General features: G+C 39.9%; 1 long non-coding RNA gene across 3 annotated transcripts in view; it reads left to right on the forward strand.

Moving 5' to 3' along the window:
- LOC105483198 (uncharacterized) overlaps positions 1–27,447 on the forward strand; it is a 91,258-nt gene that overhangs the window by 10,317 nt on the left and 53,494 nt on the right. For 2 of the 3 annotated variants that reach the window (XR_011609583.1, XR_011609584.1), the window contains exon 2: positions 20,755–20,887. This is a non-coding gene — a long non-coding RNA (uncharacterized lncRNA). Of the gene's footprint in view, positions 1–20,754; positions 20,888–21,035; positions 21,179–27,447 lie in introns of all 3 variants that reach the window. The other variant, XR_988102.2, reaches the window with a different exon arrangement.

Here is a 27,447-nt window from a genome sequence, read left to right on the forward strand (position 1 = left end):
TGCAGTGAGCTGAGATCAGCAGAGCCAGACTCCATCTCAAAACAAAACAAACAAACAAACAAAACCAAACAAGAAACATCACACCAGCCAGCAAAACAATTTGTTAGTGTCTCATTACTAATTCCTAGCCCTAGTTTGTTCTCAGCCTCATCATGAATTTAAGAGGAACCAAAAATGAGAGGAATCAGTATGTAATTCAAAAAATGTTTTGAAATAAAATTTGATTTGTAGAATCAATGAATTATGACATTTCAGACCACGTAGAGATCTTAGGAATTATCTAATTCAACTCGCTCATGTTGTAGTTGTGAAAACTGAGACTCACATTAAGAAGCTCAACAGATGTGACTGGGTGTGGTGGCTCATGCCTGTAATCGCAGCACTTTGGGAGGCCGAGGTGGGCAGATCACAAGGTCATGAGATCGAGACCAGCCTGACCAACATGGTGAAACCCCATCTCTACTAAAAATACAAAAATTAGCTGGGTGTGGTGGTGCGTGCCTGTAGTCTCAGCTACTCAGGAGGCTGGGGCAGGAGAATTGCTTGAACCCAGGAAGTGGAGGCTGCAGTGAGCCGAGATCGCAGCACTACACTCCAGCCTGGTGACGGAGTGAGACTCTGTCTCAAAAAAAAAAGAAACTTGTCAGATGCTCCACAGCTTGTTAGTGTCATGCTCTGAACCACATGGTCTTTCACCCTTATTCCCTTAACATAATTTAACATAAGTACTTAGAATTCTTTTTTTCGCGTTGTCATTGGTTACACTTCTCCACATCCTTAGGAGGCAGATGGGGAAGCCTCAGTGCCTGTCCTCAACTTAATGGATTCAAACTGGGAATTTCTTGATTTTCAGAATGTATAAAACCACAATTAAATGAGATAACATATGCAAGGCAACCAGGACAGCTCTTGGCAAATAGCAGATGCTCAATAAAGATTTTTTTTCCATTTCTCTTTCCGCCTCAGTTCCCATTCAGACATTTGACATTTAATTATTCTTTTCAGTAATTGTACTTTGAAAACAATGCTATCAGAATGATAGATGTATCTTCCCTTTCTGTATCATATTCTTTTGAAGACCATTTGTATCAGACAAAAACAGGTAGCGGGTAGAGGATGAAGTCTGGGACTCATAAGGTTTTGAGCAAGATTCTCCGAGACCCTGTGGCACAAGGGTGTTAGTTTCTCTTGTAGTTGAGAGACTGGGTTATAATTTGTGTTGAAGCTACATGGGTTTTCAGCAGCAGGTTTTGTACATAACAGGGAGTTTCTGGATCTTGTTAGCTCAGGGCAAAAAGTCATGCTTTGGAGCAGTTACCCCAGCAGGAGGAGAAAAGATGATGGTTGGTAATTACATCAGTTTTGCACTGTTGAGCAGATGTTCTTGCAGATAGATTTTGGCTGGCATTTACAGAGTATCACTGGTGATTCTCATGATAGTGTCAGAGCTGCTACAAATGGAGGGAACTGCAGGTCTATAAAACATTGCAAGAAGGAGAATGAAGGAACCAGAAGTCTAGAAGTTAAAAAGCAAGTTTTAAAGAGGGCTCCACCAAGATTTGCTTAGAGATAGTGGTTTTGCTGAATTGGATAATCAGATCTAATATACATCTGGTAACTTATTTTGTTATTTAACTTTGAAAATAATTTGGTCCTCCATCAGTGTTTTAAAAAAGTAGTTTATTTCTTTTTAAAATAAGGAACAATTTAGAAAATAGATGAGGGAGCTAAATGTTGATTAGGACAGAAAATTAACCAGCAAGATCAACACACATAGTGGGGAATTAAAAAGAATGACTAAAAGCTATGTTGACAGGAAGTGTCAATTTTCTAGTTGGCTAGAAAATTCCAGTTAACTTCGTGTCAGACCAAAATTTGGATGGTCAGCAATGAGATACTCCTGGATAACAAAGTGCCTTTTAGGAAGAGGCAGTTCCAACCTCTTGGCTTAAAAATCCTTCCAAATATATCCTGCTCAGTTTCTTAAAGTCTAGACCTATGTCCTCTTCTCTATATGCTCTGGAATATGTAGGTATACTCCTGGCACTAGGTCTTGAAAACTTCCTTGGTTTTGTCATAAGTAATTGTAAAGTCTTCTTTATATAAGGTGATGAAATTTTTTTTTCATTTACTGGCAGGTAAGAAAAAAGAAACTCTTATACTTTCATAATTGTATTGGAATTCATACTGTTCATTTCCCTGGCCACAGAAACACTGACTTTCAACACTGCCACCTTGTTGTCATGAACTCTTCTGTGTCAATGATTCGAGAGAGAGAGAGAGAGATGAAGTGGAAGTCTTCCATTTTCTAAATGAAACATGACTATTCACCTTACCTGTCTCACTACCTTCAAGAGTGAACGTGGGAAATGCAATACTTAGAGTAGACGAGAAGGTGCAAACATGTAGCATGGCTGGCTCCATAGCTGGTATCTAGGATAAATGGCACATAGAATAGATACTCAATAAATGTCAGTTAGGTGAGTGAATGGGTCAAGAGTAGAGGAACAGAATGCTGTGGAGAGGGAAGGCTTCCAGAAGGAATATCTCAGCATAGTCGTTATCTGTTCAGGTTGTTTGACTGCCTCATCATGTACCACAAAAGGAAATGCAGGTACAAGAGAAGATGACAAAGGAAAAGCAGAATCACATTTAAGGCAACAGTAATAACAATATGCAAATTAAATGTACATCTCACCCCTCGGTCTTTAATCTCTAACGCCATGTGAGAAAAGGCTTTTGGAGAACGGTGACCATAAACCACCAGATTTCACTGTCCTGCATATCTTCTAGTGCTGCGTCTCTGGCCTCAGGCTTCCCTATCATCTCACCCAGGCTTTTACTCCCCACCTTTGTAAATCGTAGTCTTCTCTCTTAGACTCCATGTTGAACAAAGTCAGTTTTGTTGAGAGCTTTCTTTTTCCTCATGAGTGCTCAGCTGCAGCCCCTCAGTCTCCTCATTACCTGCTGGTGAACGCCCTTCCTCTCCTCAGACTTGCCATGGCCTCACCTCTCTGCCTGGTCCTGTCCTTTTTATCTGTCATAGGCCAACTGCCATGTGACCTCCAGAAAGTCCTTGATCACTCCTGTCCACTCGAAGTGCATCCTTCTCAGAGCTTCCTGACTTTTTGTAACTTTATGTTGCCTCCAGTTGTTGCTTAAGTCTTTCACAGAAAACATTCAGGTCTGAAAGGGAGGACTTTCTCATTTTTGTTCTTTCTCTTATTCACTCAGCAACTGCTTATTCAGTGATGTCCATATCTCAGGGGCTGTTCTGGACCCTTGCTAGTAAAAAGTGTGGTCTCCCATCCAGCAACATCAGAAGCACCTGGAGTTTGTCAGAAATCTAGACTCTCAGGCCCCAACCCAGACTTCCTGAATTAAAATCTGCATTTCCCAAGATCCTCAAGACTCCCCTGCCCACTGAAGCTGGAGCAGCAGTGGTCTAGGACAGAGGTTGTCGTGGTGAGAAGGAACAGGGAGTGTCTTGCGCTGGTGATCGGTGATTGTCATAGCATCATGGGTCAGAGCCTGAGTGTGAGTTGGAACCCTGCCTCCTTCAATTACTAGTTGCCTAAGTTTGGGTAAATTATTTAACTTTCTGTGCCTGAGTTTTCCCATTTGTGAAATGAGGCTAATAGTTACATCTACTTTGTAGGAACGTTGTATAGATTACGTGAGTCAAATGCATGTAAAGCACTGACCACAGTGCCTGGCACTTAGTGAACAGACAGAAAATTGTTATTTGTGGGTGAAACAAACATTTATCAGAAAATCACAAATAAATATATTCTGTACCTACCACTGATAGACACGGCTAAGCTAATGCTTCTAAAGGCATTACTAAAGATCCACGAGGTTTTGAGGATGTTTAATGGGGAGAGAGGAACTGAGATCTGAAGGAAGAGAGGGTAAGAAAGGTCAGGAGGTGGGAAGAGGCAGGAGGTTATTGCAACATCTGTGCCAAAGAATGCGGCCCTTGGCCTAAGGTGGAACCATAGAGGTGGGATGAAGTAGGTGAATATGGGAGGGCCTGGTATAGCATGCCACATATAGTAGTGCTTAATAACCACTTGAATGGGCTAATGAATGGGTAAATGAAATGATATGAGCTTCTAGGAATGTCACTTCTGAGCACTTAGTTACCTGTTACAGCATTGCTCAAAGAATTCTCTTACACAGAGACCATACACACCTGGGTGTGTGTGCGTGTACATGCGCTATTGTTTTGTAAAAGAAATATTTGGCTTCCGAGTTGATTTACCATAGCAGGAGAGCCACTTTACGCATCCCTGTGACTCTAAAGTGGGGACCCAGCACTCCTTCCTCACACTGTTTCTTGGTTTACCAACAGCTCACATGTGCCTTTTGTGAATTGTAAGTTACTTTCATCCAGCTAACCATTCAGCAATGTTTATTTTCCTTCTTTTCCAGTATCTCTGTTTCTACTTTTCCACAGAATAGGATCACAGGTTATCGTTGTAATGTAACTGGATTTTTTCAATTAACAAAATATCAAATGCATATTTTCATATATTCAATGTTCTCCAATGCTATTTTAACGGCTACACAGAGCATCCCATTGTATAGACCAAACAAACCATAATTCTTGGGCATTTAAGTGTTTTTTTTTTTTTTAAAGTATTTTGTTATTATAAACTATGCTGTGATGAGCAGCCTGTTAGCTAAATTTTTGTCATATCTCTAATTATTTTCTTAAAATAATTTCACAAAAGTGGAATTATGGGATCAAAAGGTGGGATGAATCTCGAATGGCAGCCTTCAAGCACAATAACAAGTGATGAAGGAGACATCTGGGAAACGTCAGGATTTACTGGTGTCCCCCTATAAATGCCATCGAGCTTAGGGATAATTCTAGGCAGAAACAATAGACTGGGGGTAGGGGAGGAAAAGATTGTTTTTCTTCCCATTGCTTCCAATCTCCCTTTTCTCCTCTTTTTTCTCTCCTCAAAAACTCACTTTATCCTTTTTTCCAAAGAACTCAGTGTTTTTCTAAGTTATAAAGTTATAAAACCTATTATAGGAAAGGATTCAATAAATCTACTTATGGTTAGTTGTAAATGATGACTATGGCATTATTTACAGTGACCTCAGGGACTAATCCTCTGTTTTGGTAAGTCAAAAGGATGAATATCCAAGTATGGGATTGAAACATCCACTGCGCAAAGTGACAAAAAGAACCATCTGAATGCCCTAGCATCACACCTCTCAGGCAGACATTCAGTGTGGACAGAGGCAGCTTTGCACATCTCTTGGCTAGGAGGCCACCCTTTGTATAGGACATGCATGTGTTTGGTATCTGTCCTTAATGACTATCTACATATGATGTTGCTGTATGCATACCACCTGTATGAGTCCATTCTCACGCTACTGTGAAGAACTGCCCGAGACTGAGTAATTTATAAACAAAGGAGGTTTAATTGATTCACAGTTCCACATGACTGAGGGGACCTCAGGAAACTTGCAATCATGGTGGAAAGCAAAGCTAAAGCGGGCACCTTCTTCACAGGGCAGCAAAACGGAGTGAGTGCAAGCAGGGGAAATGCCAGATGCTTGTAAAACCATCAGATCTCGTGAGACTGACCATTATCATGAGAACAGCATGGGAGAAACTGCCTCCATGATTCAATTACCTCCACCTGGTCCTGCCCTTGACACTTGGGGATTATGAGGATTATAATTCAAGGTGAGATTTGGGTGGGGACACAGAGCCAAACCACATCACCACTCGTATAGTAAAGGTTCTCATTTAATTCTGGTTCTTACGAATAGCTTTAGTGCTTAGTAAATATATACTCTTGTCAATAATGACGACTCCTAAAATTGAGCTTTCAAGCCAGCACAGAAAGCTGTTGTTATCTAGGGATAACCATTAATAGAAAAAGGCTACTTGCAGTAAATCTATATAAAATGGGGAATCAAATTTCATGGTAGACATGGAAAACTAGCTTAAAAATAAAACAAAAATTATAAAAAACAAATGTATTTTATCCTAAGTTTGGCCACATTTAGATCATAATTGCAACTGTGTGCCTTGTCTAAAAACAAAGGATTGATGAAGGTTGAATCTTTTTGATATAATTTTTCTGATGACATGGTGACAACATGACTCAGCATTCTTGATGGCATGTTTGACCTTTTCAGTATAAATGTGAAGTTGGCAAGTTTACAAAAAATATTCTAGGGTTTCATCCATTTTCCCAAAGGCCTCTTTTTATTCTTTGATACTTAAATCATTGTCTTTTGAAGTGGTTATTATAGCATCAGTTCTTAGCTGGTCTAACTTGACCAAATCCTCATGTGTCAATGATTTTGCTTCATGATTTGAACAGTGCTGGGCTAGTGTTGAGAGGGCATTTATTTTCTGAGAAGTCAGTTAATTAGTGAATTTTTTTCATGTTTCCATGACTTTTCCTTGTCTGCCTCCCCAATCTTATAACCTTAGAGATTCAAATAATTAATAGTTGGTTAATGAGCAACCCTTGTTCTCAATTTCTTGGTTGATATTAAGCATCAGGATATTTGTGTTAAAGAGCAAAGGGTCATTCATCGCATTCTACAGATATGTAAACTGAGGTTTTGTGGCATCAAGTTACACCTTTAAAATGAAAAAAGGAAATTTGGAACAATGTGGGTTGTCTCTCAATTATGTACCCACCAGCAAACCTGGTTCCATTCCTCTATTTTGTGAGCAGTTCCTCATTTTGGAGTGATGTGGCCGGCAAGTGAAAATTTGACCAGTGTGAAAAATAGTATCTTTGTCTTGGCCTATACCGTAATAAACTGAATGAAAGAAAAACAAATGTCACTTATTAGAACATTGAGGTTTACTGTTCAAGTGATTAACTAAGAATCATTTGTATGATTAAATGCTGGAAAATAATTTGCTTTCCCTATGAACCCTATAGCTTAGATCTCATTACACAGAAGTGCTGCATATTAGTTGAAGCAAATTAACATTCAAACACTTTCTGGAGTGGCTGCTAATCACAGGCTGTTAATTACTGTCATTACATTAGGCTGCTGCAGAGACTACCCAAAGAATCATTCTCATGATCTTGGTATTTGAAAGTGATCTTCACCAATAAAAACACATGTCAGACATACAGAAATTGCAAATTGCTGAAATTGCTGACGGGGTTGAAAATTCCGCTGACTATAAGTACCCATCTAGTGATGGATGCATTCTTGACACAGTTTCAGTGTTTGGACTTGGGAAATAATGAGTATCAATGTCCTGGCAAGGGAATATGCAAAGATGAAAGAGCCCTTTTGTATCCTTAATTAAGGAAAGTGGTAGCAGAACTCGTTCACAGATAAGTGACTGTACATAATAATCATGTATTTATGTAAGGGACTGCTATGCTATATTACTGTAGTGGCAATTAGATTTTCACAAAGTCGTTTTAATAAAAGGCATACTTACATAATAAATAAACAAAACCGCTCATTTTCATGGCAGGCTCTCTAATTATACACTGGCTTAAAATAAAATGTTCTGCAATGCTAAGTTAAACATATGGACTCTAGCTGCCTTCTACAATGTGCCCCAAATCTTTTTTTGCCCCACAGACTCAGTTGCCCCAGGAACTCTGATAAACAGTGAAAGAGTATTTGTGCATTTTGCTTGTTCTGTATAAGGAAGGAATCATTGGAGAATTTAGAGGTCAAGGCTTCTGCTGCCTACTGACTTGACTTCCTTATTGACCAGAAAGTTTGTTGCCCATCCTGTGGCTTCCAGTAATTGGGATCAGCTCAGTGCCAGAATGGTGAGAACTCAGGTGACCAGCACATGTGTCAGATTTTTGGGCAAACTGATTCATTGGCAGTGCTACTATGCTAGGGAGGCCGAAGCCATGAGGCTTTGAAGATCCATTTGTAGGTCTAATTCTAGCTTCTCAGTAATTCATTAATTCATTCAACAAACATGAGTTAAATACCTTCCTTGTGGAGGACATTATACTGTGCACTGTGGAAATGTGAAGATGAATTAGACATGAATTTTGCCTTCAAAAAACTTACAGTTTAGTATGGGGCAATCATCTTATCAATGTAAGCCTCTGGCCCCGGAAGAACTGAGTGAGAGATTTTAAATGGATCTGGGTAAAGCTCTCCCTGATCCTGTAACTGTGGAACACCTAAGGGGACTTGCCCTACTATCTCTGAGTGAGGGAACATCAGTACTAAAGGAATCCCTGTCCCTAAGTATGCAGGTAGGACACTGTTTCCTAAGGACGAATTAAAGACACATCCATAGCTCTTTTTCTCCCCTCCCTCCCTCCCTCCCTCCCTCCCTCCCTCCCTCCCTCCCTTCCTTCCTTCCTTCCTTCCTTCCTTCCTTCCTTCCTTCCTTCCTTCCTTCCTTCCTTCCTTCCTTCCTCCCTTCCTTCCTTCCTCCCTTCCTTCCTTCCTTCCTTCCTTTCTTCCTTCCATACTTACTCAGTGTTTACTGTGTGACAGCTTCTGGGTATTTGAAAAGAAACATGACATGTATAATCCTGCACAGAATTTATAATCTAGCGGGGGATATATTAAGGAGACAGGGACCTTCAGGATACATGTCTTCTGGTTGGGATGTATCTAGTATGCAATGAGAGCGCACGAGAAGGACTCACAGACTTGAAGGGGTAGGTTAACTGGGATTTAAAAGAAGTGTAACAGTGAGCAATAAAATTTTAGGCAAGTTCCAGCACGGTATGTTGGAGGAACCAAAGGTCGGTCTGAATAGTCTATAGAAGGCAAGGGGGTAGGATTAATGAAGACTGATGCTGGAGAACTAGGGCTTATCAATAAAAGGAAAAATTGATTTATCTCCATTATTTCCTAAGGAAAGCTACTGATGTTTTAAAACAGGAAATGGCATGATCACTTTTGTGTTTTAAATAGATCACTCTGAATTTGACTGGAGAATGAATTGGAAAGGGGCCAAACTGGGGGCAGAGAAAGCAGTTAGGATGCTATTGAAGTGGTCTAGATGGCTTGGGTGAGGTGGTAGCAGTGGGCTTGGAGACCATTGAGTAGGAAGTAGAGATAACTGACATGGAGCTCGATTAGATATGTATGTGTTTGCGTGTGTGTGTATGTGCATGTGTGTGTGGGTGGTTGTTCTGAGGGAGAAGAAGTCAAGATGACTCTCAAGTTACTGGACTGATGGTTTTCTCATTCCTAAAGTGAGGGACACAGCAGGTTGTGGGGGCTTTGGTGCTGAGTTTGATTTTGAAAGCTGTCTGTGAAGTCTACTTTAAGGACTTTGAAGTGGAAATGTCCAGTAAATCATTGAATTGGAAGACTGAGGCTCAGAAGAAAGAGCCAATGTGAGGAATAGTCTCTGCCATTGTCCTTTTTTTTTTCTTTTTTCTTTCAGTTGCTTGGTTTCGCTATATGTCATCAATAGAGGCAGAGATTAAAGTCAGTGTTTTACTCAAAAGCGTTTTTCTCCCAGCATGCGTGCATACCTTTTAATTATCTTGCTTTATGTATTATTAAATATAGGAAATTGTGCTCAGATATCACAGGCTTAATTTTAACTGACAGAAGCTAAAGACATTACAAATTAAAGTTGCTATGTTTCTCTTTAATGCCTTTAAAGTTTCCGTTTACTAAAAGGAAATATAAAACAGGAAGTAGTTGTGTTCTTTTCTGGAAAAAGTATTTCTAGAATTTATTTAACCTTGAGGCAAGTTCTTGATATGGTGTCAGAAGGAAATGTATAATATACTTTCATTTGACAGGAGAATCTCAGCCCATTTTGTAGGATTGAGGTGGCATTCCACTCTTTCCTTCCTCACTAACCCCTGGTAATATGTGTGGTAGCCACTGGACATTGCTAAGCCACCAGCCTGCTGAAGGACCAGTTTCCATGAACTCAGAGCCCAGGGAATTCTCCATGCAGGGCTCTTGGGCCACTCTATTGTGTGAACCATTCCCTCAACCCCAAGCATTTTTCTAAATAGAGGTGAAGTCTGTCTGAAATGAATATTAAAATCAGCAGCATTCAACTAAATTCAGATGATGGCTGACCAAGGTCTAGGGGTTATTTGTGGGAGATAGAACTCAGTGCTAGGGTCTGTGGAGGGTTAGGGCTCAATAACACATTGAAGGTGACACCTCCAGGAGTGAGAAGACAAGCATTCCCTTCTCAGATTTTCAGGTATTGGGAAAAGAACTTACAGACAAGCAACTTAAAAATTTGAGAACACTCTGGAGACCACTGGGCAGGCCTGGAGTTGTGGCAGGAGGTGACAAAAACAGAAGATTGTAATGGGAGCAGGGCGTGGGTAGAAAAGTGGGAAGATAAACATTATCTGTAGGTGGCAGGTAGCAACTGTGTTGTTGGTGGATACGGTAGACACATATTTACACAAGTTATAACTCAGAATGAATGTCAGATATGAGGGTCTATTTTAATATTAGGAACCTCCTTGCCTTCCTTTTACCATGCTGTTGTCATCATTACACAGCTCCAAAAAAGCTCTTATTTCCCAGAATCCAACACCCAGATCTATCGCTACCATGTGCATTATCCTAATTGGCTTCAGAACTCACCAACAGAGCTACCCAGTCAAAGATAACCAAAGCAAGCAAAGTCTCATCTCAGGCATAATAAGTTTATTTGTTAATAACAAGTGCCATGTGCCTATTTGAATGACAGGCTTCAGTAGGATGTAAATATTAATATGTCTCTAGTTTCTTCTAAACATTATTGAATAATGAGGCATTTGTACTTCAGCACAATTGAAATAGTTTATTAAATCAGAATTACTCTCTGTTGTACTGAAATGTTACCAACACATAGAAATGATAAATACTCAAGGTGACGGGTATTCCAAATAAAATGACTTGATCATTAAACATTCTATGGATGTAATAAATATTCACTGTACCCCATGAATGTATAAAATCTCTTGTCTCAATTAAAAAAAGAATTAATTTTTGTTGCACAAAATTAGAGTAATTAATGTTTCCTTTTATATGAGTATCAATGTAGGTAAATTTATATAATTTCCCCCAAATTAGGATGCTCCAATATCCTACATGCTGGACTTTAGCTAGAATGGCATTAATTTTCATGTCTTCTCATTTCAATTTGCTGAACACTAGTCCTTCCTTTGCAAGTCTTACCCAGTTTCTCATGAGATGCCTGTGTTATGGCATCTTGTCTCCCAATTCACCTTGTCAGGCATGCTTGCCCAACTTTCCTCCAGGGCACCGCTGTACTCTGGCCTGCTTGCAGACCATTGCCCCTACTCTGGTTAAGAATCTTCTTCAGCATTTCCAGTTCTCAGCCTGTCCTTAGGCTGTGTTCCTGCCACTTCAGCAAGGCAACACCTCTCCCTTCTTTCACTCAGGCCTAAGCATGGACAGGAACCTCCTTCCTTGACACTCTTCCCCTTAACACACAGACACACATGCACACACACATGAAAATGGGCTGAATCATGAAACAAGACTTTTCTGAAGCCTCTGGAATAATGGAAGGAAATCACAACCCTTTACAACTTGTTCCTAGATATGTCCACTCCAAAGCCCACAGACTTTTGCTTAATCTCATAGAATTCCTGTAAAAGCTGCTTCTAAGCTCAACTACAGTGCTTCTTCCCTTCGCAGTTAGAGAGGCACTTCTCTGGCCAACCAAGGCACAATTTCCAAGCCCAGCTCATTTCTGGATGGCTCCTGAGGCAAAAAACATATTATTGCCAACATTTAAGAGTGTTTTTTGTATCTAGGCTCCTGTAGTGGCTAAACCATCTACTCTTTCATACTTAAGGAAGAAACATCTTTTCTTGTCTTAGTTTAGGCTGGCCGTCCTAACTATTTTGTGTCCAAGGATTTTCCTTTTTCCAACATGATTGTTAATGGAAATGATCATTCCCTTATATTTGTAGAAAAGCTGCACAGGCAACAACTTTTCTTACCTCTCACTCTTCCAAACTACAGAAAGAAAATATGGCTCCTTTTAGTTTTGCATTCTCAATATTTGGATTATCCCTTTTAAAATAATAACATGTCATACCAGACCAGGTATGTGTGTGTGTGTGCATATATATATATATATATATATATATATATATATATATTTAGGCAGAGTCTTGCTCTGTCACCCAGGCTAGAGTGCAGTGGTAAGATCTCGGCTCACTGCAACCTCCACCTTCCAGGTTTAAGCGATTCTCCTGCCTCAGCCTCCCGAGTAGCTGGAATTACAGGTGCCTGCCACTGCACCTGGCTACTTTTTTTGTATTTTTAGTAGAGATGGGGTTTCACTATCTTGGGCAGGCTGGTCTCAAACTCCTGACCTCGTGATCCACCCACCTCAGCCTCCCAAAGTGCTGGGATTACAGGTGTGCTCATATTTTATGCTGAGGTTATATCCCAGAAAAATGCAAATTGTAAAGTGAAAACTTATAAAGAAGAAGTAATTCTGTTTTAGCTGATTGTAAAATGTCTAGATATATTCCCCGACCAATTATTCAAAACTGTTGCAAATACATTATGTAACATGCATTTAAAAAATGTAAATGGCACAGTTGGTTATTTATTTTTGTATTACTTTGGGTAGTTTTTATTTTCATATAATTTCAATATTACAGAAAAGTTGGAAGACTAGTACAAAGAACATTCATAGCCAAGCAGAGGGTATACGGATGTTAATGTTTTATTAATGTTTCTATCCGTTTGCTTTATCACTTCTCTCCTCTGTTCTCTCTTCCTCCCAACATTCTTCTCTCCTCTCCCTCCCCCTCTACACTGATTGTTTTTGGAGTCATCTGATGGCAAGTTGGAGACATCATGCCTCCTTACCCGTAACTACTTCAGTATTTATTTCCGAAGAACAATGACAGTCCTTTAAATACCAGAGTACAATTATCAAGATGTGAATATTTAACATTAACATAATACTATTATCTAATCTACAGGCCGTAAGGAAATTTTGCCAGTTACACCCCCCTCCCAAATTCTAATCCAGGATCATAAATTGCATTTTGTTGTCATTTCTAAGCTTAGTTTATTTTAATCTGCAACAGTGCCTTAGTCTTTGTCTTTCACAGCCTTGCATTTTTGAAGAGTATAGACCAGGTATTTTGCAGAATCCCCCTCATTGGGTTTATCTGATGTGCCCTCATGATTAGACTCAAGTTATGCATATGGATACCGCAGAGAAAATATTGTCTCTTTCTTAGTGAATCATATCAAGAGTCACAAGATGCCAATTTTTCCCGATATTAATGATGTAAACTGCAATAATTTGATTATTTGCCTGCTGGGTTTCCCCACTGTACAGTTGCTATTTTTCTCTTGGTAATTTATACACAGTTTCTGGGAAGATACTCTCAGACTATTTAAGTAACATACTGTCTGTCATACTTTCAATCACAAATTTTAGCATTTATAATAATTCTTGCTAAAACCTATTATTACTTATGATAGTTGTAAATGGTGATTTTTAACTGAATTATTCTATGTTTAAAAGTTTGTATTCTTCTGTAAATATGAGATTTTCCTTCTCCCCCATTTACTTATGATTCATTTATTCAAATCAATGTGACATCTAGAATCTCATATATTCTATTATTTATTATTTTGATGCTCAAATTATTCCAGATTTGACCATTTAGAACCCCTTAGAGCTAGCTCCTGTAATTTTTCTGACATGTCTGCATTATATTTTGAGCACTTCCTTACTTTCTGTCCCCTGAAATATTATGGGTTTATCTTGTATTTTTTAAAATCCCAGTCATTTCTCTAAGGAACTCCAACCACTTTTAGTGTAAAATCGTACTCAGTAACTAATATCTAGCATACATAAAATTTTAAGTAAATAAAATAAATAGTAAAGAATGAATGTAACTCTTCACGTAATTTTTCTCACCTAAAAACGTTTTGCTTATTGGAATAATTGTGAGGAATTATAGTAACAGCCATAAATACATGCCCCCAAGATAGAGCCAGTTAGTCAGTAAACCCCATTGTGGGGAGGCTAGATGTGGATAGAGGGTGAAAATTGAACGTTTGAGTATCTTACTGCTTCTTTATCCTTTGAAACAGTCAAAAAAGAAAAAAAATCAATAATTTCTATGTGAACTCACTTTTATTCTTCCCCTGACAGTGAAGTTGCTGAACTTACCAAAAGCTAAGCTTAGATTATCTAACAATAGCACAGAAAAATGTGTTCCATTGACATGAGCAACATAAAGAAGAAAATACACATAAACAGTTGATATGTAAGGCAAAGCTCTGAATTTATTCAGTTTGTAGGTGAAGACATTGAGTTTCATGGGGATTATATCACATGGTGAAAATGAGAGAGCTAACCTGAGAGATGAAATTTCAATTCAGATTAGCCAATTCGAAGGTCTCTTATTATGCTGCCTTGCCCAATTTTCAGCATTAAATTAAGGATTACTTTCTTTATATACATTTCTAAGGGCCCTTTGGATTAGAATTGTCCTTGTACCTTCATTCTTTTGTTGTTTAGCTCTGCAGTCTTTGGAATAATAACAATAGCTAAGATTTCTAGAAAGTTTTCCATGTGTTTATATGTATTATCTTATGAAACCTCCAACAACACTATGAAATGACTATCATCATCATCATCATCATCTTTATCTCCCTTTTTATAAATGAGGGCATTGAGGCTTGGAGCAAGTTAAACAGCTTGTCCACGGAGAAAGTTAGTTAGCGGTGGAACTCAAATTGGAGCCTGGTAGTATGGCTCTAAGCCTTCCTTTTCATCCACTGTGTTCCACTGAAACTTATTAAAATGTGTGTGGGTATTATCAGTGGTCCAGTGGCTCCCCAAGACATGCCAATTGGCTATTTCTAGGCTTTCCTGTGACAGTATGCTTCTATTGCTGAACTGAACCATTTTCTCTTCATGTATAGTCAACTCTCAACTAGCCAGGTAAATTGAAGCAGCAGCAGCAAGGTCGCTTACAAATCATGAATACTAATTTGGCATGTATAATCTTTTTCCTAGTATATACTGCCTCTTAAATCTGTTCCTGACAATAATATTCACTTTTATTGAGGGGAAATAACTTATAAAGTTGTTGGTTGGATGGGACGTAGCAAATTAGTATTAAGATGTTGCAGATAGACTTCCAAGTAGGAAGTGCATTTATAGACAATCCAGAGTGTACCACATTTAAGAAATTTAACAAAGACCAAGTCCTCTGACCATGTCCAGCAGGACTTGGGAGATAGGCTAACATTGTAGTTATAAACATGGGCTCTGGAGTTAGACCACTCATGTCTGAGTCCTGGCTTTGCCAATTTCTTGTTGTGTGGTCTTGAGCAAGTTACTTAATCTTTCCTTGCCCCTGTCTCCTTGACATATTTTTCTTTCCCCTGACCCGGCAGGTCAGGATAGGGGTTTGAATAAGAATCTGGGTAAGAAAAGATTAGAGCATGCAGTATCAAAAAGTTATCTAGGAGTTTATGATACTCCCAGCTCTGTCCACCTTCTTCCCACCACCCTATACCTGGATACAAAACTACTAATCTAAAAAATTGCTTGGAAAAACGGTGTATTAGTTATGATGCTAGCTGCTGTAATCAACACATCTGATAATGTATAATAGTTTACATATGATATATGTCTACTTTTTGTCCCTGTAAAGCCCAAACGAGTGTTTCTAATTGGGAGTGATTCCAGAACCCAGGCTCCTTTTGTACTGTGGCTTCACGATCTTCAGTCTTGACTTCCAAGTTCACAGTGCTTGTCTGCACCAAGCTGGTAGAAGGGAAAAGAACATGGAGGATGTATCTGAGAGGGTTTTATGAGCTAGGTTTGGAAGTGGCTTGCACTACTTCTACTCACATCCTATGGGCTGGAGCTGAGCCACAGGACCATATTTAAGTGCAAATAAGATCGAGAACGTAGTCTGCCCAGGAAGAGGAGAAAGTGGGTTTGGCGAAGAGCTAGCTAGACTCTGCTTCTCTGCTATACGCAACACTAACAAAATTAAGGAAAAAAATTAGAGAAAACAAAACAGAACGAAAAACCAATAAGCAGAGCTTCGGACTTGCACTTTGTATTTGCTTTTTTCTTTTTCGACCCTAGAAAAATGAGAAAGGTTGTATTGTTTTTACAAAGTCAATAACACAGTTCTTTTCCTCTTCTGATTCAAGTCCTACAGGTTGCACTTGCTGATTAGTCAGGCCTGATCTGACTCTTCAATTACTGAAATGAAATTTTGCTATGGACATTTTCATAAAGCAAATGTGACATTGTGTAAACTCTGCAAAAAGTTGATCTAATACTTTCAATGGTATAGATAGTATAGATCAGCACATTAACATAATATTACCATTACCCAGAGTGTGCAGAGGCCATTGTGAAAATGCTACTGCACAAACAGCCCATTGAGAGAAGTTAAATTTTGTATACTCCAGTGAGCATAAAATACATGGTTGCATTTGACTCTAACATGTGTTAATTATGAAAATCAGCTTCAAGCAAAGAAAGCCATAATAATTAAAAACCATCTTTTCATCTTAAAAAAGGCTCTCTCCCCAAAGTATTTATGCACTCTAATGAAACAAATAAATATGGTTATGGCAAAACCTAAATAATAACCTCTACTAAAGGAGTGTATACGCTTCATAATATGTAATTTTGTTGCACTTAAACAGCAACAGACATAAGAACAAATCCCTTTAGTGAAGAGCAACAAAATAGATAGTAGATTATGAATGTTGCTACTTCCTTTATTGTTTCTTTCTACATTCTGGTATATGTAAGTTATAAAAAAGTACCACTCTGGCAAGATTCTCATCGTATCTTATGCATACAAAATTTTCAACAGCTGAGATACTGGTCCCAAGGCATAAAATAGGATTTATTTAATATGCTAATTCCACCCAATTGTAGGGGCTGCTTGAAACAATATATGGAGAACTGTGTAGCTCTGTCCAAACTCACCAGGGAGACAGTGCCATGATCAATTACTGATGTCTGCCTAGGCATACGAATAGGAGCAATAGCATTCTTGTCAAATATTTTCCAAGGAGGGTTACATATTCATTAAATAGACTAGAGATAAAAGGAAAAAGAATATAAGCAAAGGTCAATTTGGGCCCTTGCATTGGGACTGAAGTTTATCTACCTAATTTTAGGAACCAATAGGGTAAAGCAGACAAAACCTAGAAAAAAAAGCAACTAGTGGTGGACGAAATTACTTCAGCTGCTTTAATAAACATTGTTCTTTGTCTTCTAGCTTTGTGCCTTCACATGTACTGAGTCATCATAATGTAGCAATTTTTAACAACTTTGAATTGCATATATTTCATTGTTGGTTTCTGTAAATATATGCAAAAACAACCTTATGTATACTACTCAATATCAAGGAGATTTTAGACATTCAAATATTCATTTGTTTAAAGTGTTGAGAAACTAAAAGGAATTAATATATAAGAAACCTAAAATAAACTTGTAATTCAGAGAAAATATTTTAAAAGTGTGAGTTTTTGCTCTTAATTCATTTAGAATCCAAGTTTCTCTTTCCCTTCCTTTAGAATCTAGGCATTTCTAGGGTAGAGCCAGAGGTGGTTTGAGTGCTTCAGGGATTCAGAGGAGACTTGCACCAAAACTCATCTGGCAGAGGGTCCACTCTCCCTTCATCACTTAGAAGCAAGAAGGCATGTGTTTGCTCTTTATGATTTGCTTGTTGTGTTTGTTTGTTTGTTGTTTCGGAGCACTTTGGATGTAATCTTAAATGACGCACATCTTGAACTCCTCACCTTTCAGCCTCCTTCCTTTCATGAATCACCTTTGCCTCGAAGTAAGCTCTTTGCTACAAAACATTTTGACAAATGGCATTTATTCAGACAGTCTCGTTTCTAATATATCTGCACATCCACTGGGCCTAAGATTTGCCTTTCTAAAACAGGTTTCCTTGGCATGTAGCCCTGTGTATTCACTCTACTACTGATCTCCTATTGCCTTAAAACTAAAGCTATGGAAAGTTAAGTTTCATTAACTTTCTTAGTATTTTCATATTCACCATGCTAACGTATCCTAAACTTTATTTCTTTTTGATATATTTTTATTTCCATTTTTCATTTTTTTAGAGATGGGCTGGAATGCAGTGGTATGATCATAGTTTCCTGTAGCCTCAAACTCCTGGATTCAAATGATCATCCCACCTCAGCCTCAAGTAGCTGGGAATACAAGCACATGCCACTACATCCAGCTAATTTTTTTTTTTTTTTTTTTTTTTTTTTTTTGTAGAGACAGGATCTCACCCTGTTGCCCAGGCTGGTCTTGAACTTTCAGGCTCATGTAATCTTCCTGCCTTGGCCTTCCAAAGCACTGGGATTACAGGTGTGAGCTACTATACCCAGTCCAAGCTTTATTTCTAAAAGGAGAAAGTAATTCTTCTTTCCCTCTCAGTTGAACCTACGTTTTAAGTCATGTTTAAACAAATTAGAACTTTAGAAAACAGACACATAATGGTTTCTACACAACCTACTGAAAAGCGGAGATTTTATTGTCACATATTCCTAAGTTTCACTATTCTTTTTAAAATTATTTTTATTTTTTGTGGATACATAATAGTTGTACATATTTCTGGGGCACATATGATCTTTTGATAAAAGCATACAATGGGTAATGATCAAATCAGGGTAGTTGGGGTATCCATAACCTCAAACATTGATCATTTCTTTGTGTTGGGAACATTCCAAATCTACTTCTATTACTTCAAAATATGAAATAAATTATTGTTAACTCTAGTTTCTCTATTGTGATATCAAACACTGGATCTTTTTCCTTCTATTCAACTGTATTTTTGTGCCCATGAACCAACCCTTCTTTATCTCTCCCTCCTCACTGCCCTTCCCAGCCTCTGGTAACCACCATCCTATTCATTACCTTCATGAGATCAAGTTTCGTAACTCCCACATTTAAGTAGAAGATGTAGTATTTGTCTTACTGTGCCTGGTTTACTTCACTTAATAGAATGTCCTCCAGTTCCATCCGTGCTGTTGCAAATGATAGGATTTCATGCTTTTTGTGGTGGAATAATATTCCATTGTGTATATATATCTCATTCTTATAGCTTCAGGGTGATCTACAGAGCTCAGATTCTGAGTTTTCTCAATCTTGCATAGCAGCTGAGATATTCCTTTTCTGTTTTGGAGGAGATGGCCTATGCTAGATTCCCTTTATTCAGCCCTCCGAAGTGGTTTAAATGAATTTTCAAGTTTATCTTCTTCACATGGACAAGTACAAATGATGGTGCTATGAGGAAAGTTTATTGATGATAATTATTAAGGTAATTGAAAGTTTTTGAAAGTTCTGTGAAACTTAAACCTCATTCATCATCAAAATATCAGCCTTCTCCCCACAGCATGACTACAATTGTCTCTTTTTTTCTGCTGCTGCCAGTCACTCAAAGACCAAAAGATAACCAAGAATTCTCAGACCCCTACTAGAAATTTAAGAGCCTAAACCCAGCCAACATGGAGGAAACAGGACTTATAAGAGATCAGTATAGGAGGCCCATTGCCAACACGCTGGTCAAACCCTGGGCAGGGATTTCTCTTGAATGTCCTGATTTGATTCTACTATATAGAGAGAATAAAATATATATTATCAATTTCAATTCACTGCTGAATAAAGCTCCAATTGCCTTTCCATATCAAACCTTCTTTTGAATAATTGATTTTATTTAACTGCTGATTATTTTCCAGTTTGTTTTTTATTGGTAATTCAATTTGTTACAGGAGTAGGGACTTCTGCAAGGCAGGAGGTAGAACCATCTGTGGAAGTGCTAAAGAGAGACCAATTGAAGAGCCAAGGATAAGGCAGAGACCGAACAGCAAATGGTCAGCAGTGAAACAGACAGGAGGCCTTTATCATCTCCAGGCAGTTTCCAAACATACAAATCAATAACAATTAAAGCAGATTATGAAAAGGCAATACTGGATAGTTAAATCTTTGGACTTGATTTAAACTGGGCTAAATGCTTGCACATGGAAATTTACTTCATGGAGAGGGTTCAATGCTTGCCAGAAAGGATAATTCAGGGCTGCAGACAGGGTAAGGCTTAGAAGCATAGGTAATACTTTCTCACAACCAAAAGCTGTATATATGCACATACTGCACATACATATAGATATATATGTTTGTGTATATTTCCGGCGTATGAGAATTGATAGATATATGTCAATATATATATACACACACACACACGTAATACATGTATATGATATATATATGCTATATGTCACATATATGATATGATGCATATGAGGATTGATACACACACACACACACACACACACACACACACACACACACACACACAGAGTTGTCCCTAGGTATCCATGGAGAATTTGTTCCAGGGTTTCCTGCAGATACCAAAATCCATGGGTGTTCAAGTCCCTGATATAAAATGGTGTAGTATTGCATATAACCTGCATACATTCTCCCTCATACTTTACATCATCTCTAGGTTATTTATAATACAATGTAAATGCTATGGAAATGGTTGTTACACTGTATTGTTTAGGGAATAATGACAAGAAAAAATCTGTACGTGTTCAGTACAGATGCAATGTATTTTTTTCAAATATTTTTGATCTGCAGTTGGTTGAATCCACCGATGCAGAACCGGTGGATATGGAGAGCCAACTGTACATATGTGCCAGAAATCTCTGTAACAAGATGATCTGTGTACTGTTTTTCAGGGTACATCTCCATAACAAGATGAACTCTGTACTGTTTTTCAGGTATGCCCTTTCCTGTCCACCCATATGTGATGGTGATTGCTGGGCCCTTGAAGAATGTTGGAGCTGGAACTCAAAACAAATTGCAGGCCTCACAGAAAGTCTCAGGGAAACTGAAAAACAAAGCGAAACGGAGGTGAGTTACTTACCTGGCATGATGTCCTACGACACAATCTGAGCAGTGTAATAAAGATGCACACTGTCCTAAAATACCTTGGCACAACGCCAGGGCTCTTTCCCAGAGATTATGCACATTCAATTTCCTGATATTGTGTAACTTCCAGATCCATCCAAGGTAGCCAAGGTAGAAGAAAACAAAGGATCTGCTAAATCAGTACCTGGGTTGATGGAGTTTGGAACGCTAAGTGGCAGAAACTGCTTATCAAGAGAAGCCAAAAGATTAGAGAAGACCAAGGCAGTTAAAAAGGTGAAAGGTTCACCAAATTTCATCTAGTCATTCTGCATCCTGTCAGAAACAGGAACTCCCAAGGCCAGAGGCAAGAGGGGCAAAGTGATTGTGCACATCTGGGAGAGGCAGATTGTCTCCAAATAGCTCTGGGCCCAGGAGTCAAGCCAGAGTGGTGGAGGGGAGACTGAGAAGGGAAAGCCTTCACTCCACAATGTTGACACACACAGGACTGGCCCAAGGCAACTTTTTCTTTTCTCTTTCCCATTCACTGCCTCCACCCCAGCCTTCCTTACCTCATCATCCCCATCCCTGCTGCCTCTGCCCTACTTTGAGCCTCCATCATTTTGCTGCACTATGGCCCAATTTCACCCCCTACTTCCAGTTTTACGTCCTCCTCATTTTATCCCACACACTGCTGATTTCATGGTCCCTCTGCAAAGTTCCCCTGGGCAGAGGTAGTCTCTTCTGCCCCTATCCATCTGTGGCTCCCAGTGCTTGTTGATCCCAGAGCCCTTATGATACTGCACCACCATTATTTATGTACACACCTGCTCTGGCCACCCACCGGTGAGCTCCAGAGGGGCAGGGGTCACCTCGTATTCAGCTCTGCATCCCCAACACTGCATGCACTCACCACTGGCTTCAAAGCAGCTGTTCCATCCTCCTGTAATCGTTCCCATTTTGGAAAATGCCAATGTCATCCCTCCAGTTACTTAGGCCAAGAACCCAAGAGTCATTCTAGATTACTTTCTTTTTCTCCCAAGGTCCTTCAGGCTTTGGGACAGAATTCAAGATCATCTAGATCAGCATCATCTAAACCAGTGGTTCTCAACCCTGGCTGCAGATTAGAAACACTTCAGAAATTAAATTAAAAAAAATTTAAAATACTGATGCTCTGACCCACACCAGACCAATTAAATCTGAGGGGTGAGGTGCAAGCATGGGTATTTAAAAATAAAACAAACAAATACAAACCCGCAAAAATGACTTAAAAAGATTCCAATGTGCAGCCAGAGTTGAGGAACCTGAACTCTGGTGCTTTTTTGGGAATGTGATTGTCCCCAGCCTTACCTATATCTAGAGACTGTGCCCCTTATTGCCCATGTACCACCTGACCTGCTGTCAGTTGCATCTTCTGTGCTCTTTCCTCTAGTACCTGTGCCCATCCTCATCTGCTGCTGTTTTTAGGTATAGTTACAGAGTGCTTATTATGAACAAGGTACAATGCAAAGCACTGCATCTCATCAAGTCTCCTCAGGAATCCTATGGGGAGGGACTACTATCATACCCACTAATCAGGCAAGGAAACAAGCTTAGAGAAGTAATAGACCCACAATTAAAAAGCTAGGCATGTAGCCTACCTGGGATTTGAAGTCGGGTTGGTTTCTTTCTTGCAGTCTCTCTTCTTAGGTACTGTGCTAACCCAGTCTGACCCATTTGGGGCTTCTAATTTCCATTCCTGGTAACCTGTCCTTTCCAGATGGTTTGTTTTCTTTATTCAGTTAGCTCCCCAACTATTGCTGCTGACTCCCAATGACTCCTTTAATGTACTTCTGAGTATGCATCAAAATAATCCAGATGAAACCCCATCTCTACAAAAAAACACAAAAAAATAGCCAGGTGTGGTGGCAAGCACCTGTAGTCCCAGGTACTCAGGGGGCTGAGGCAGGAGAATGGTGTGAACCCAGGAGGCGGGGCTTGCAGTGAGCAGAGATCATGCCACTGCACTCCAGCCTGGGCAACAAGAGGGAGACTCCGTCTCAAAAAAAAAAAAAAAAAAAAAGAAAGAAAGAAAAAAAACCCAACATCAGCCTCTACGATTTGTAGCTGTTAATTGCACAAAATGAGATGTTATCTTGGCAGTACCCGCCATGATTTCATAATTACTGAGGTGCTTCAAGTCACTTATCTAGACTTGATCCCCTTTGGAGGCTACTCATGGGCTTCTCAAAAAAGGGGCTCTTGGGATAACCTGTTGAAGATGAATTTGAGAAGGCCAAAATGGTATCTTGTACCTCGTCCCTGAGACAACATCTCTTGAGGTTAGAGAGGGAGGCCTTCCCTAACCTTCAGTTTAAATCAGGTGCTTTATGTAAAAGTGAGTTGTTTGGTGCTAAGAAGAGGATTCCTACAGTTGTCATAGTCTTCACTGTGTCCTGTTGTCTCTTGGTGTCAGTGATGAGCACTAACTGCCCCCACAGCACCATGTGTACACCAGACCATCTTTACCCTTACCTTGGAGCTGCTGTGGCCATGGCTGTCCGAGCGGTATGTTCTTCATGGCCCCAGTTCATTTCTGAGATGAAGCTGCTTTTAGCTTTATTTGTTGCTGGCATTGAAAGAAGGTGAAGTGAAACTGTAGAACTGATCCACAAATAACCAAAGCTTTCTTCCCAGGTTCCCAAGGGCAAAGGAATATCAGAATAAAACCAATGCTGGAGAGTTCAACCCAGGTTCATCCCTTTAAAAGGCTCTGGTGGCTTATTGTGTCACCTTCAGATCTAGAGCTCTCCTCCACCCAGTCCCTTTGCCTTTGTCAGGTGGCCTCAGACTTGCACTTCCCAGCCTGTAGAAGCCTTGCTCCTTCCAGCCCAGGCCCAGCCTCTGCTCCTTCCTTTTTCTCTCTGGAAGACTCCTGTAGGGGAGATGTTTGCTCTGGAGTCTGCAATCTGTGAATAGCGGGCTGTGCTGTGTGTGTTAGGAAGGCTGAGCATAAAAAATGTGTGTAAAAAGTCCTGAGACATGTGAGCTTAGTCATGACACTATGGTCTCACTTTGGGCCCCAGATACAAAAAACAGATGGAACTGGGAACGATGACTGTCAGGGAATGAAAAATGCTAGCAGGCCCTCGTGGCTCATCTCCAGGATAGCGCAACATGTGTCTGATTTAGATGCCCCTTTAAGAGCTTCCATAGCTTCCTGTGCCTCTGCCTGTCACAGCATGCATTTAGGTTGGAGACTGCCAGTTCACCAGTTTAAATCAGGTGCTTTACATAAAAGTGAGTTGTTTGGTACTAAGAAGAGGGTTCCTACAGTTTGTCATAGTCCTCACTGTGTCCTGGTGTCTCTTGGTGTCAATCATGAGCACTAACTGCCCCCACAGCACCATGTGTACACCAGACCATCTTTACCCTGGCCCACTTCTCTCCTGGGCCTCTCCCGCCAAGGGTACTCCTTTAGCACCATGAGGACAGGTACTAAGGTTCTCTTCTTCAGAACTCCACCCCAAAGCTCAGAACAGTGCCTAGCAGGTAGAAAGGGCTTAATTAATATATGCAGGTCGAGTGAATGAATGGCAAAGAAATGAGGAAGATAGGATATAATTCCTCCTGACTTCCCAGGTCCCTAAAATGGCCATATTTTAGTTGCACTGTCAAGAGCCCCCTTGGTTTATCCAACCATATTGCTGTTCCAGGATGGGAGATAAAGTTTCCATTCTGTAATTAGCTGTGAATGGTAGAAAGGCAAATGGTCAGGTCAAGGTAAAACATTAGAAATGGCTGGGCGTGGTGGCTCACGCCTGTAATCCCATCCTGGTCAACATGGTGAAAGCCCGTCTCTACTGAAAATAAAAAAATTAGCTGGGCATAGTGGCAGGCACCTGTAATCCCAAATACTTGGGAGGCTGAGGCAGGAGAATTGCTTGAACCCAGGAGGTGGAGATTGCAGTGAGCTGACATCTTGCCACTGCACTCTAGCCTGGTGACAGAGCAAGACTATCTCAAAAAAAAAAAAAAAAAAAAAAAAAAAAAAAAAAAAATCGAAGTGAATTGACTACAGATAAGTGGAAAGTCAGGTTTTTTTTTTTTCCTATTCTGATTTGAGGAGAGAGTATTAAACAGAAGAAGGCACAGGAGTTCTGGACTTGAGGAAGACATGATAGGGATTTATACACAATGAGGCTGACAATATTCATCTTCACTAATGTACTAAAAACAGGAATTGTGGACAGAGGTATTTTATGGATGTGCTACTGTGAAGGCCTTGATTTGGCGAGAATTATATTCATGACTCACTAAATAACCTGGCCCTTAATTTTTGCTGCTAAAGGATTGTGTAGTAGAAAGATAAACTGGATTTGAAATAAAAACGATCTGGCCTTGAATGCCAGTTCTGTGATTTACTTACAAAGTGTAACAGTGAGCACACCTCAGCTCTATAAGTCTCAGTTTCTGCATCTGTGAAATGGCACATAGAAGATGACTAACAAATGTTGCTCGCCAATTGGCTGACTCACTCAATGAATGGATAAATAAATTAGGTAGTTTCGTATTAGTTCCTCAGGGCCACCATAACACATTGCCTCAAACCTCATGGCTTAAAACAACAGAAATGTTCTCTCTCACGGTTTGGGAGACCAGATGTCTAAAGTGACACTCCTTCTGGGGGTTCCAGGGGAGATTCTGCTCCTGGCCTCTTCAAGGTTCTGCTGTCCCCAGAATTCCTGGCTTCTCCACCTCAGTGTCACCGTGCCTTTTGCTCTTGGTTGCGTCGTCTTTCTCTGCCTCACTCTTATAACGGCACTTGTCATTGGACTTAGGATCTACCTGGATTTTCCAGGATGCTCTCATCTTAAGACCTTCAATACGATTAAATTTACAAAGACCTGTTTCCCAGATTAGGTCTCATTCATAGGTTCTGGAGATTAGGGTGTGGGCATATGTTTTTGGGGACTACTAATCAACCCACCATAGGTTCCAAATGCCATTTTTAAAGTTTTCTGTGAAGCCGGTCCTCCAGAACCATCCTGAGAAAGTCATCTCTAGCAGTGCTTCTCAAACTTTGATGTATGTGTCAACACTAAGGATCTTAGGGGAATGGAAGTGGGTTTTGAGGTCTGAGATTCTGCATTTCTGACAGCACTCAGGTACTGCTAGGCTGCTGGGCAGTGACCACACTTTGAGCAGTACACACCTTTCCTGAACAAGCCTCATCTGATCAAGGAGTTGTCTCCTGGGGAGGCAAAGTTAGGATTTACGGTGCCTGGTGCCTATCTGGTTGCTATTCCTCCAAACTTTGCCAAGTACCTGTGTTGGGTAGCTCAAGTGAGATAACTGTCTGTTCATGAGCATGAGTGGAAGATGTACTTCCAGAGAGATTTAATTCAAGCTTTCTGTCTTCTTGGTAGAGACTTGTTATATGTGACCGACTTTTGCCAATGGTCACATTGGCAATCTTCAGATGATGGAGAGAGGTTTAGCTGAAAATCTTTTTGTACGAATGATTATTTTCTCTGTGTAGTGTTTATGTCTTTATGTTGTCTATTAATTTGCAGTCTCCATCCCAGTTGTATTTGGGGCTTAGATTTATGATTTGTTTGACTGCCTACGAAAGATGAGAAATCTTCCTGCAAGGACCAGGACTACAGGGCAAGGGCAGCACCTAGGGTGCAATATTTAAAGAGCTGCTCACTGTCATGGGTGTGCAGGGGTAGGGTAGGCACATTCATGACCCTGAGGGCAAGCATCCCCTTTAATTTGGCCTGTAGGTGCCTCATTTGCCTCACCCTAATCCCAGGTGTGCTCTCTGGCTTCCCAAGCAATTGGCTTTCCATTCACTCACATCGTGGAGTTCTAGTTCTCTGTACTTTTCTTGTATTGTGATTTAATCTTCTCCCTGGTCCGCCTTTCTCCAAAGATTGTATCTTCTTTCCAGTTAATGGTGTTCCCTTTTTAAAATATGTTTACAATCTTAACACGATATACAAGATCTTAGATGATCTGACTCCTAATCACCTGTTCAGCCTCATCTTTTACTACTCGCCTTCTCTCTGGGTCCTGTCCTTACCTTTCACATGTATAATATTCCAAGGAAGTTTTAGTTCCCTGAACATATCATGCAACTTCGTGTTTCTATGCCTTTATTCACATTAGTCACCTGCCTGGAATACTTTCTCCATCTTGTCTCTCTGGCAGTCTCCTGTTCCTCCATTATAAATGTACCCAAGTGTTACCTTTTCTGTGAGGCCTTTAAGATTCTCCCATATGGACTAAAGCATTGTTTCCTCTACGTCTCCAGTCCTTGTGTGCATATGGAACCTGTACACTGAAGTAGAATTGTTTATCTCCCCCACTACTCCTGAGCGCTGGGATGAATGGGCATTTTGTTCATTTCCTGGGGCTACAGTGGTGAGCAGAACAGGCGTCTCCATCCTCCTGGAGCAGATCTTTTCATATGAATCTTCTCAGCCCTTTATAGCACAGCCATGGGACACATTTACTTGTTGAACAAACACATGAATGAATAAAAGTAACAAAAAAAAATTCAACACCAAAGATGAAGTAAC

This window comes from Macaca nemestrina, chromosome 11 (assembly GCF_043159975.1).
Source record: "Macaca nemestrina isolate mMacNem1 chromosome 11, mMacNem.hap1, whole genome shotgun sequence".
NCBI lineage: Eukaryota > Metazoa > Chordata > Mammalia > Primates > Cercopithecidae > Macaca > Macaca nemestrina.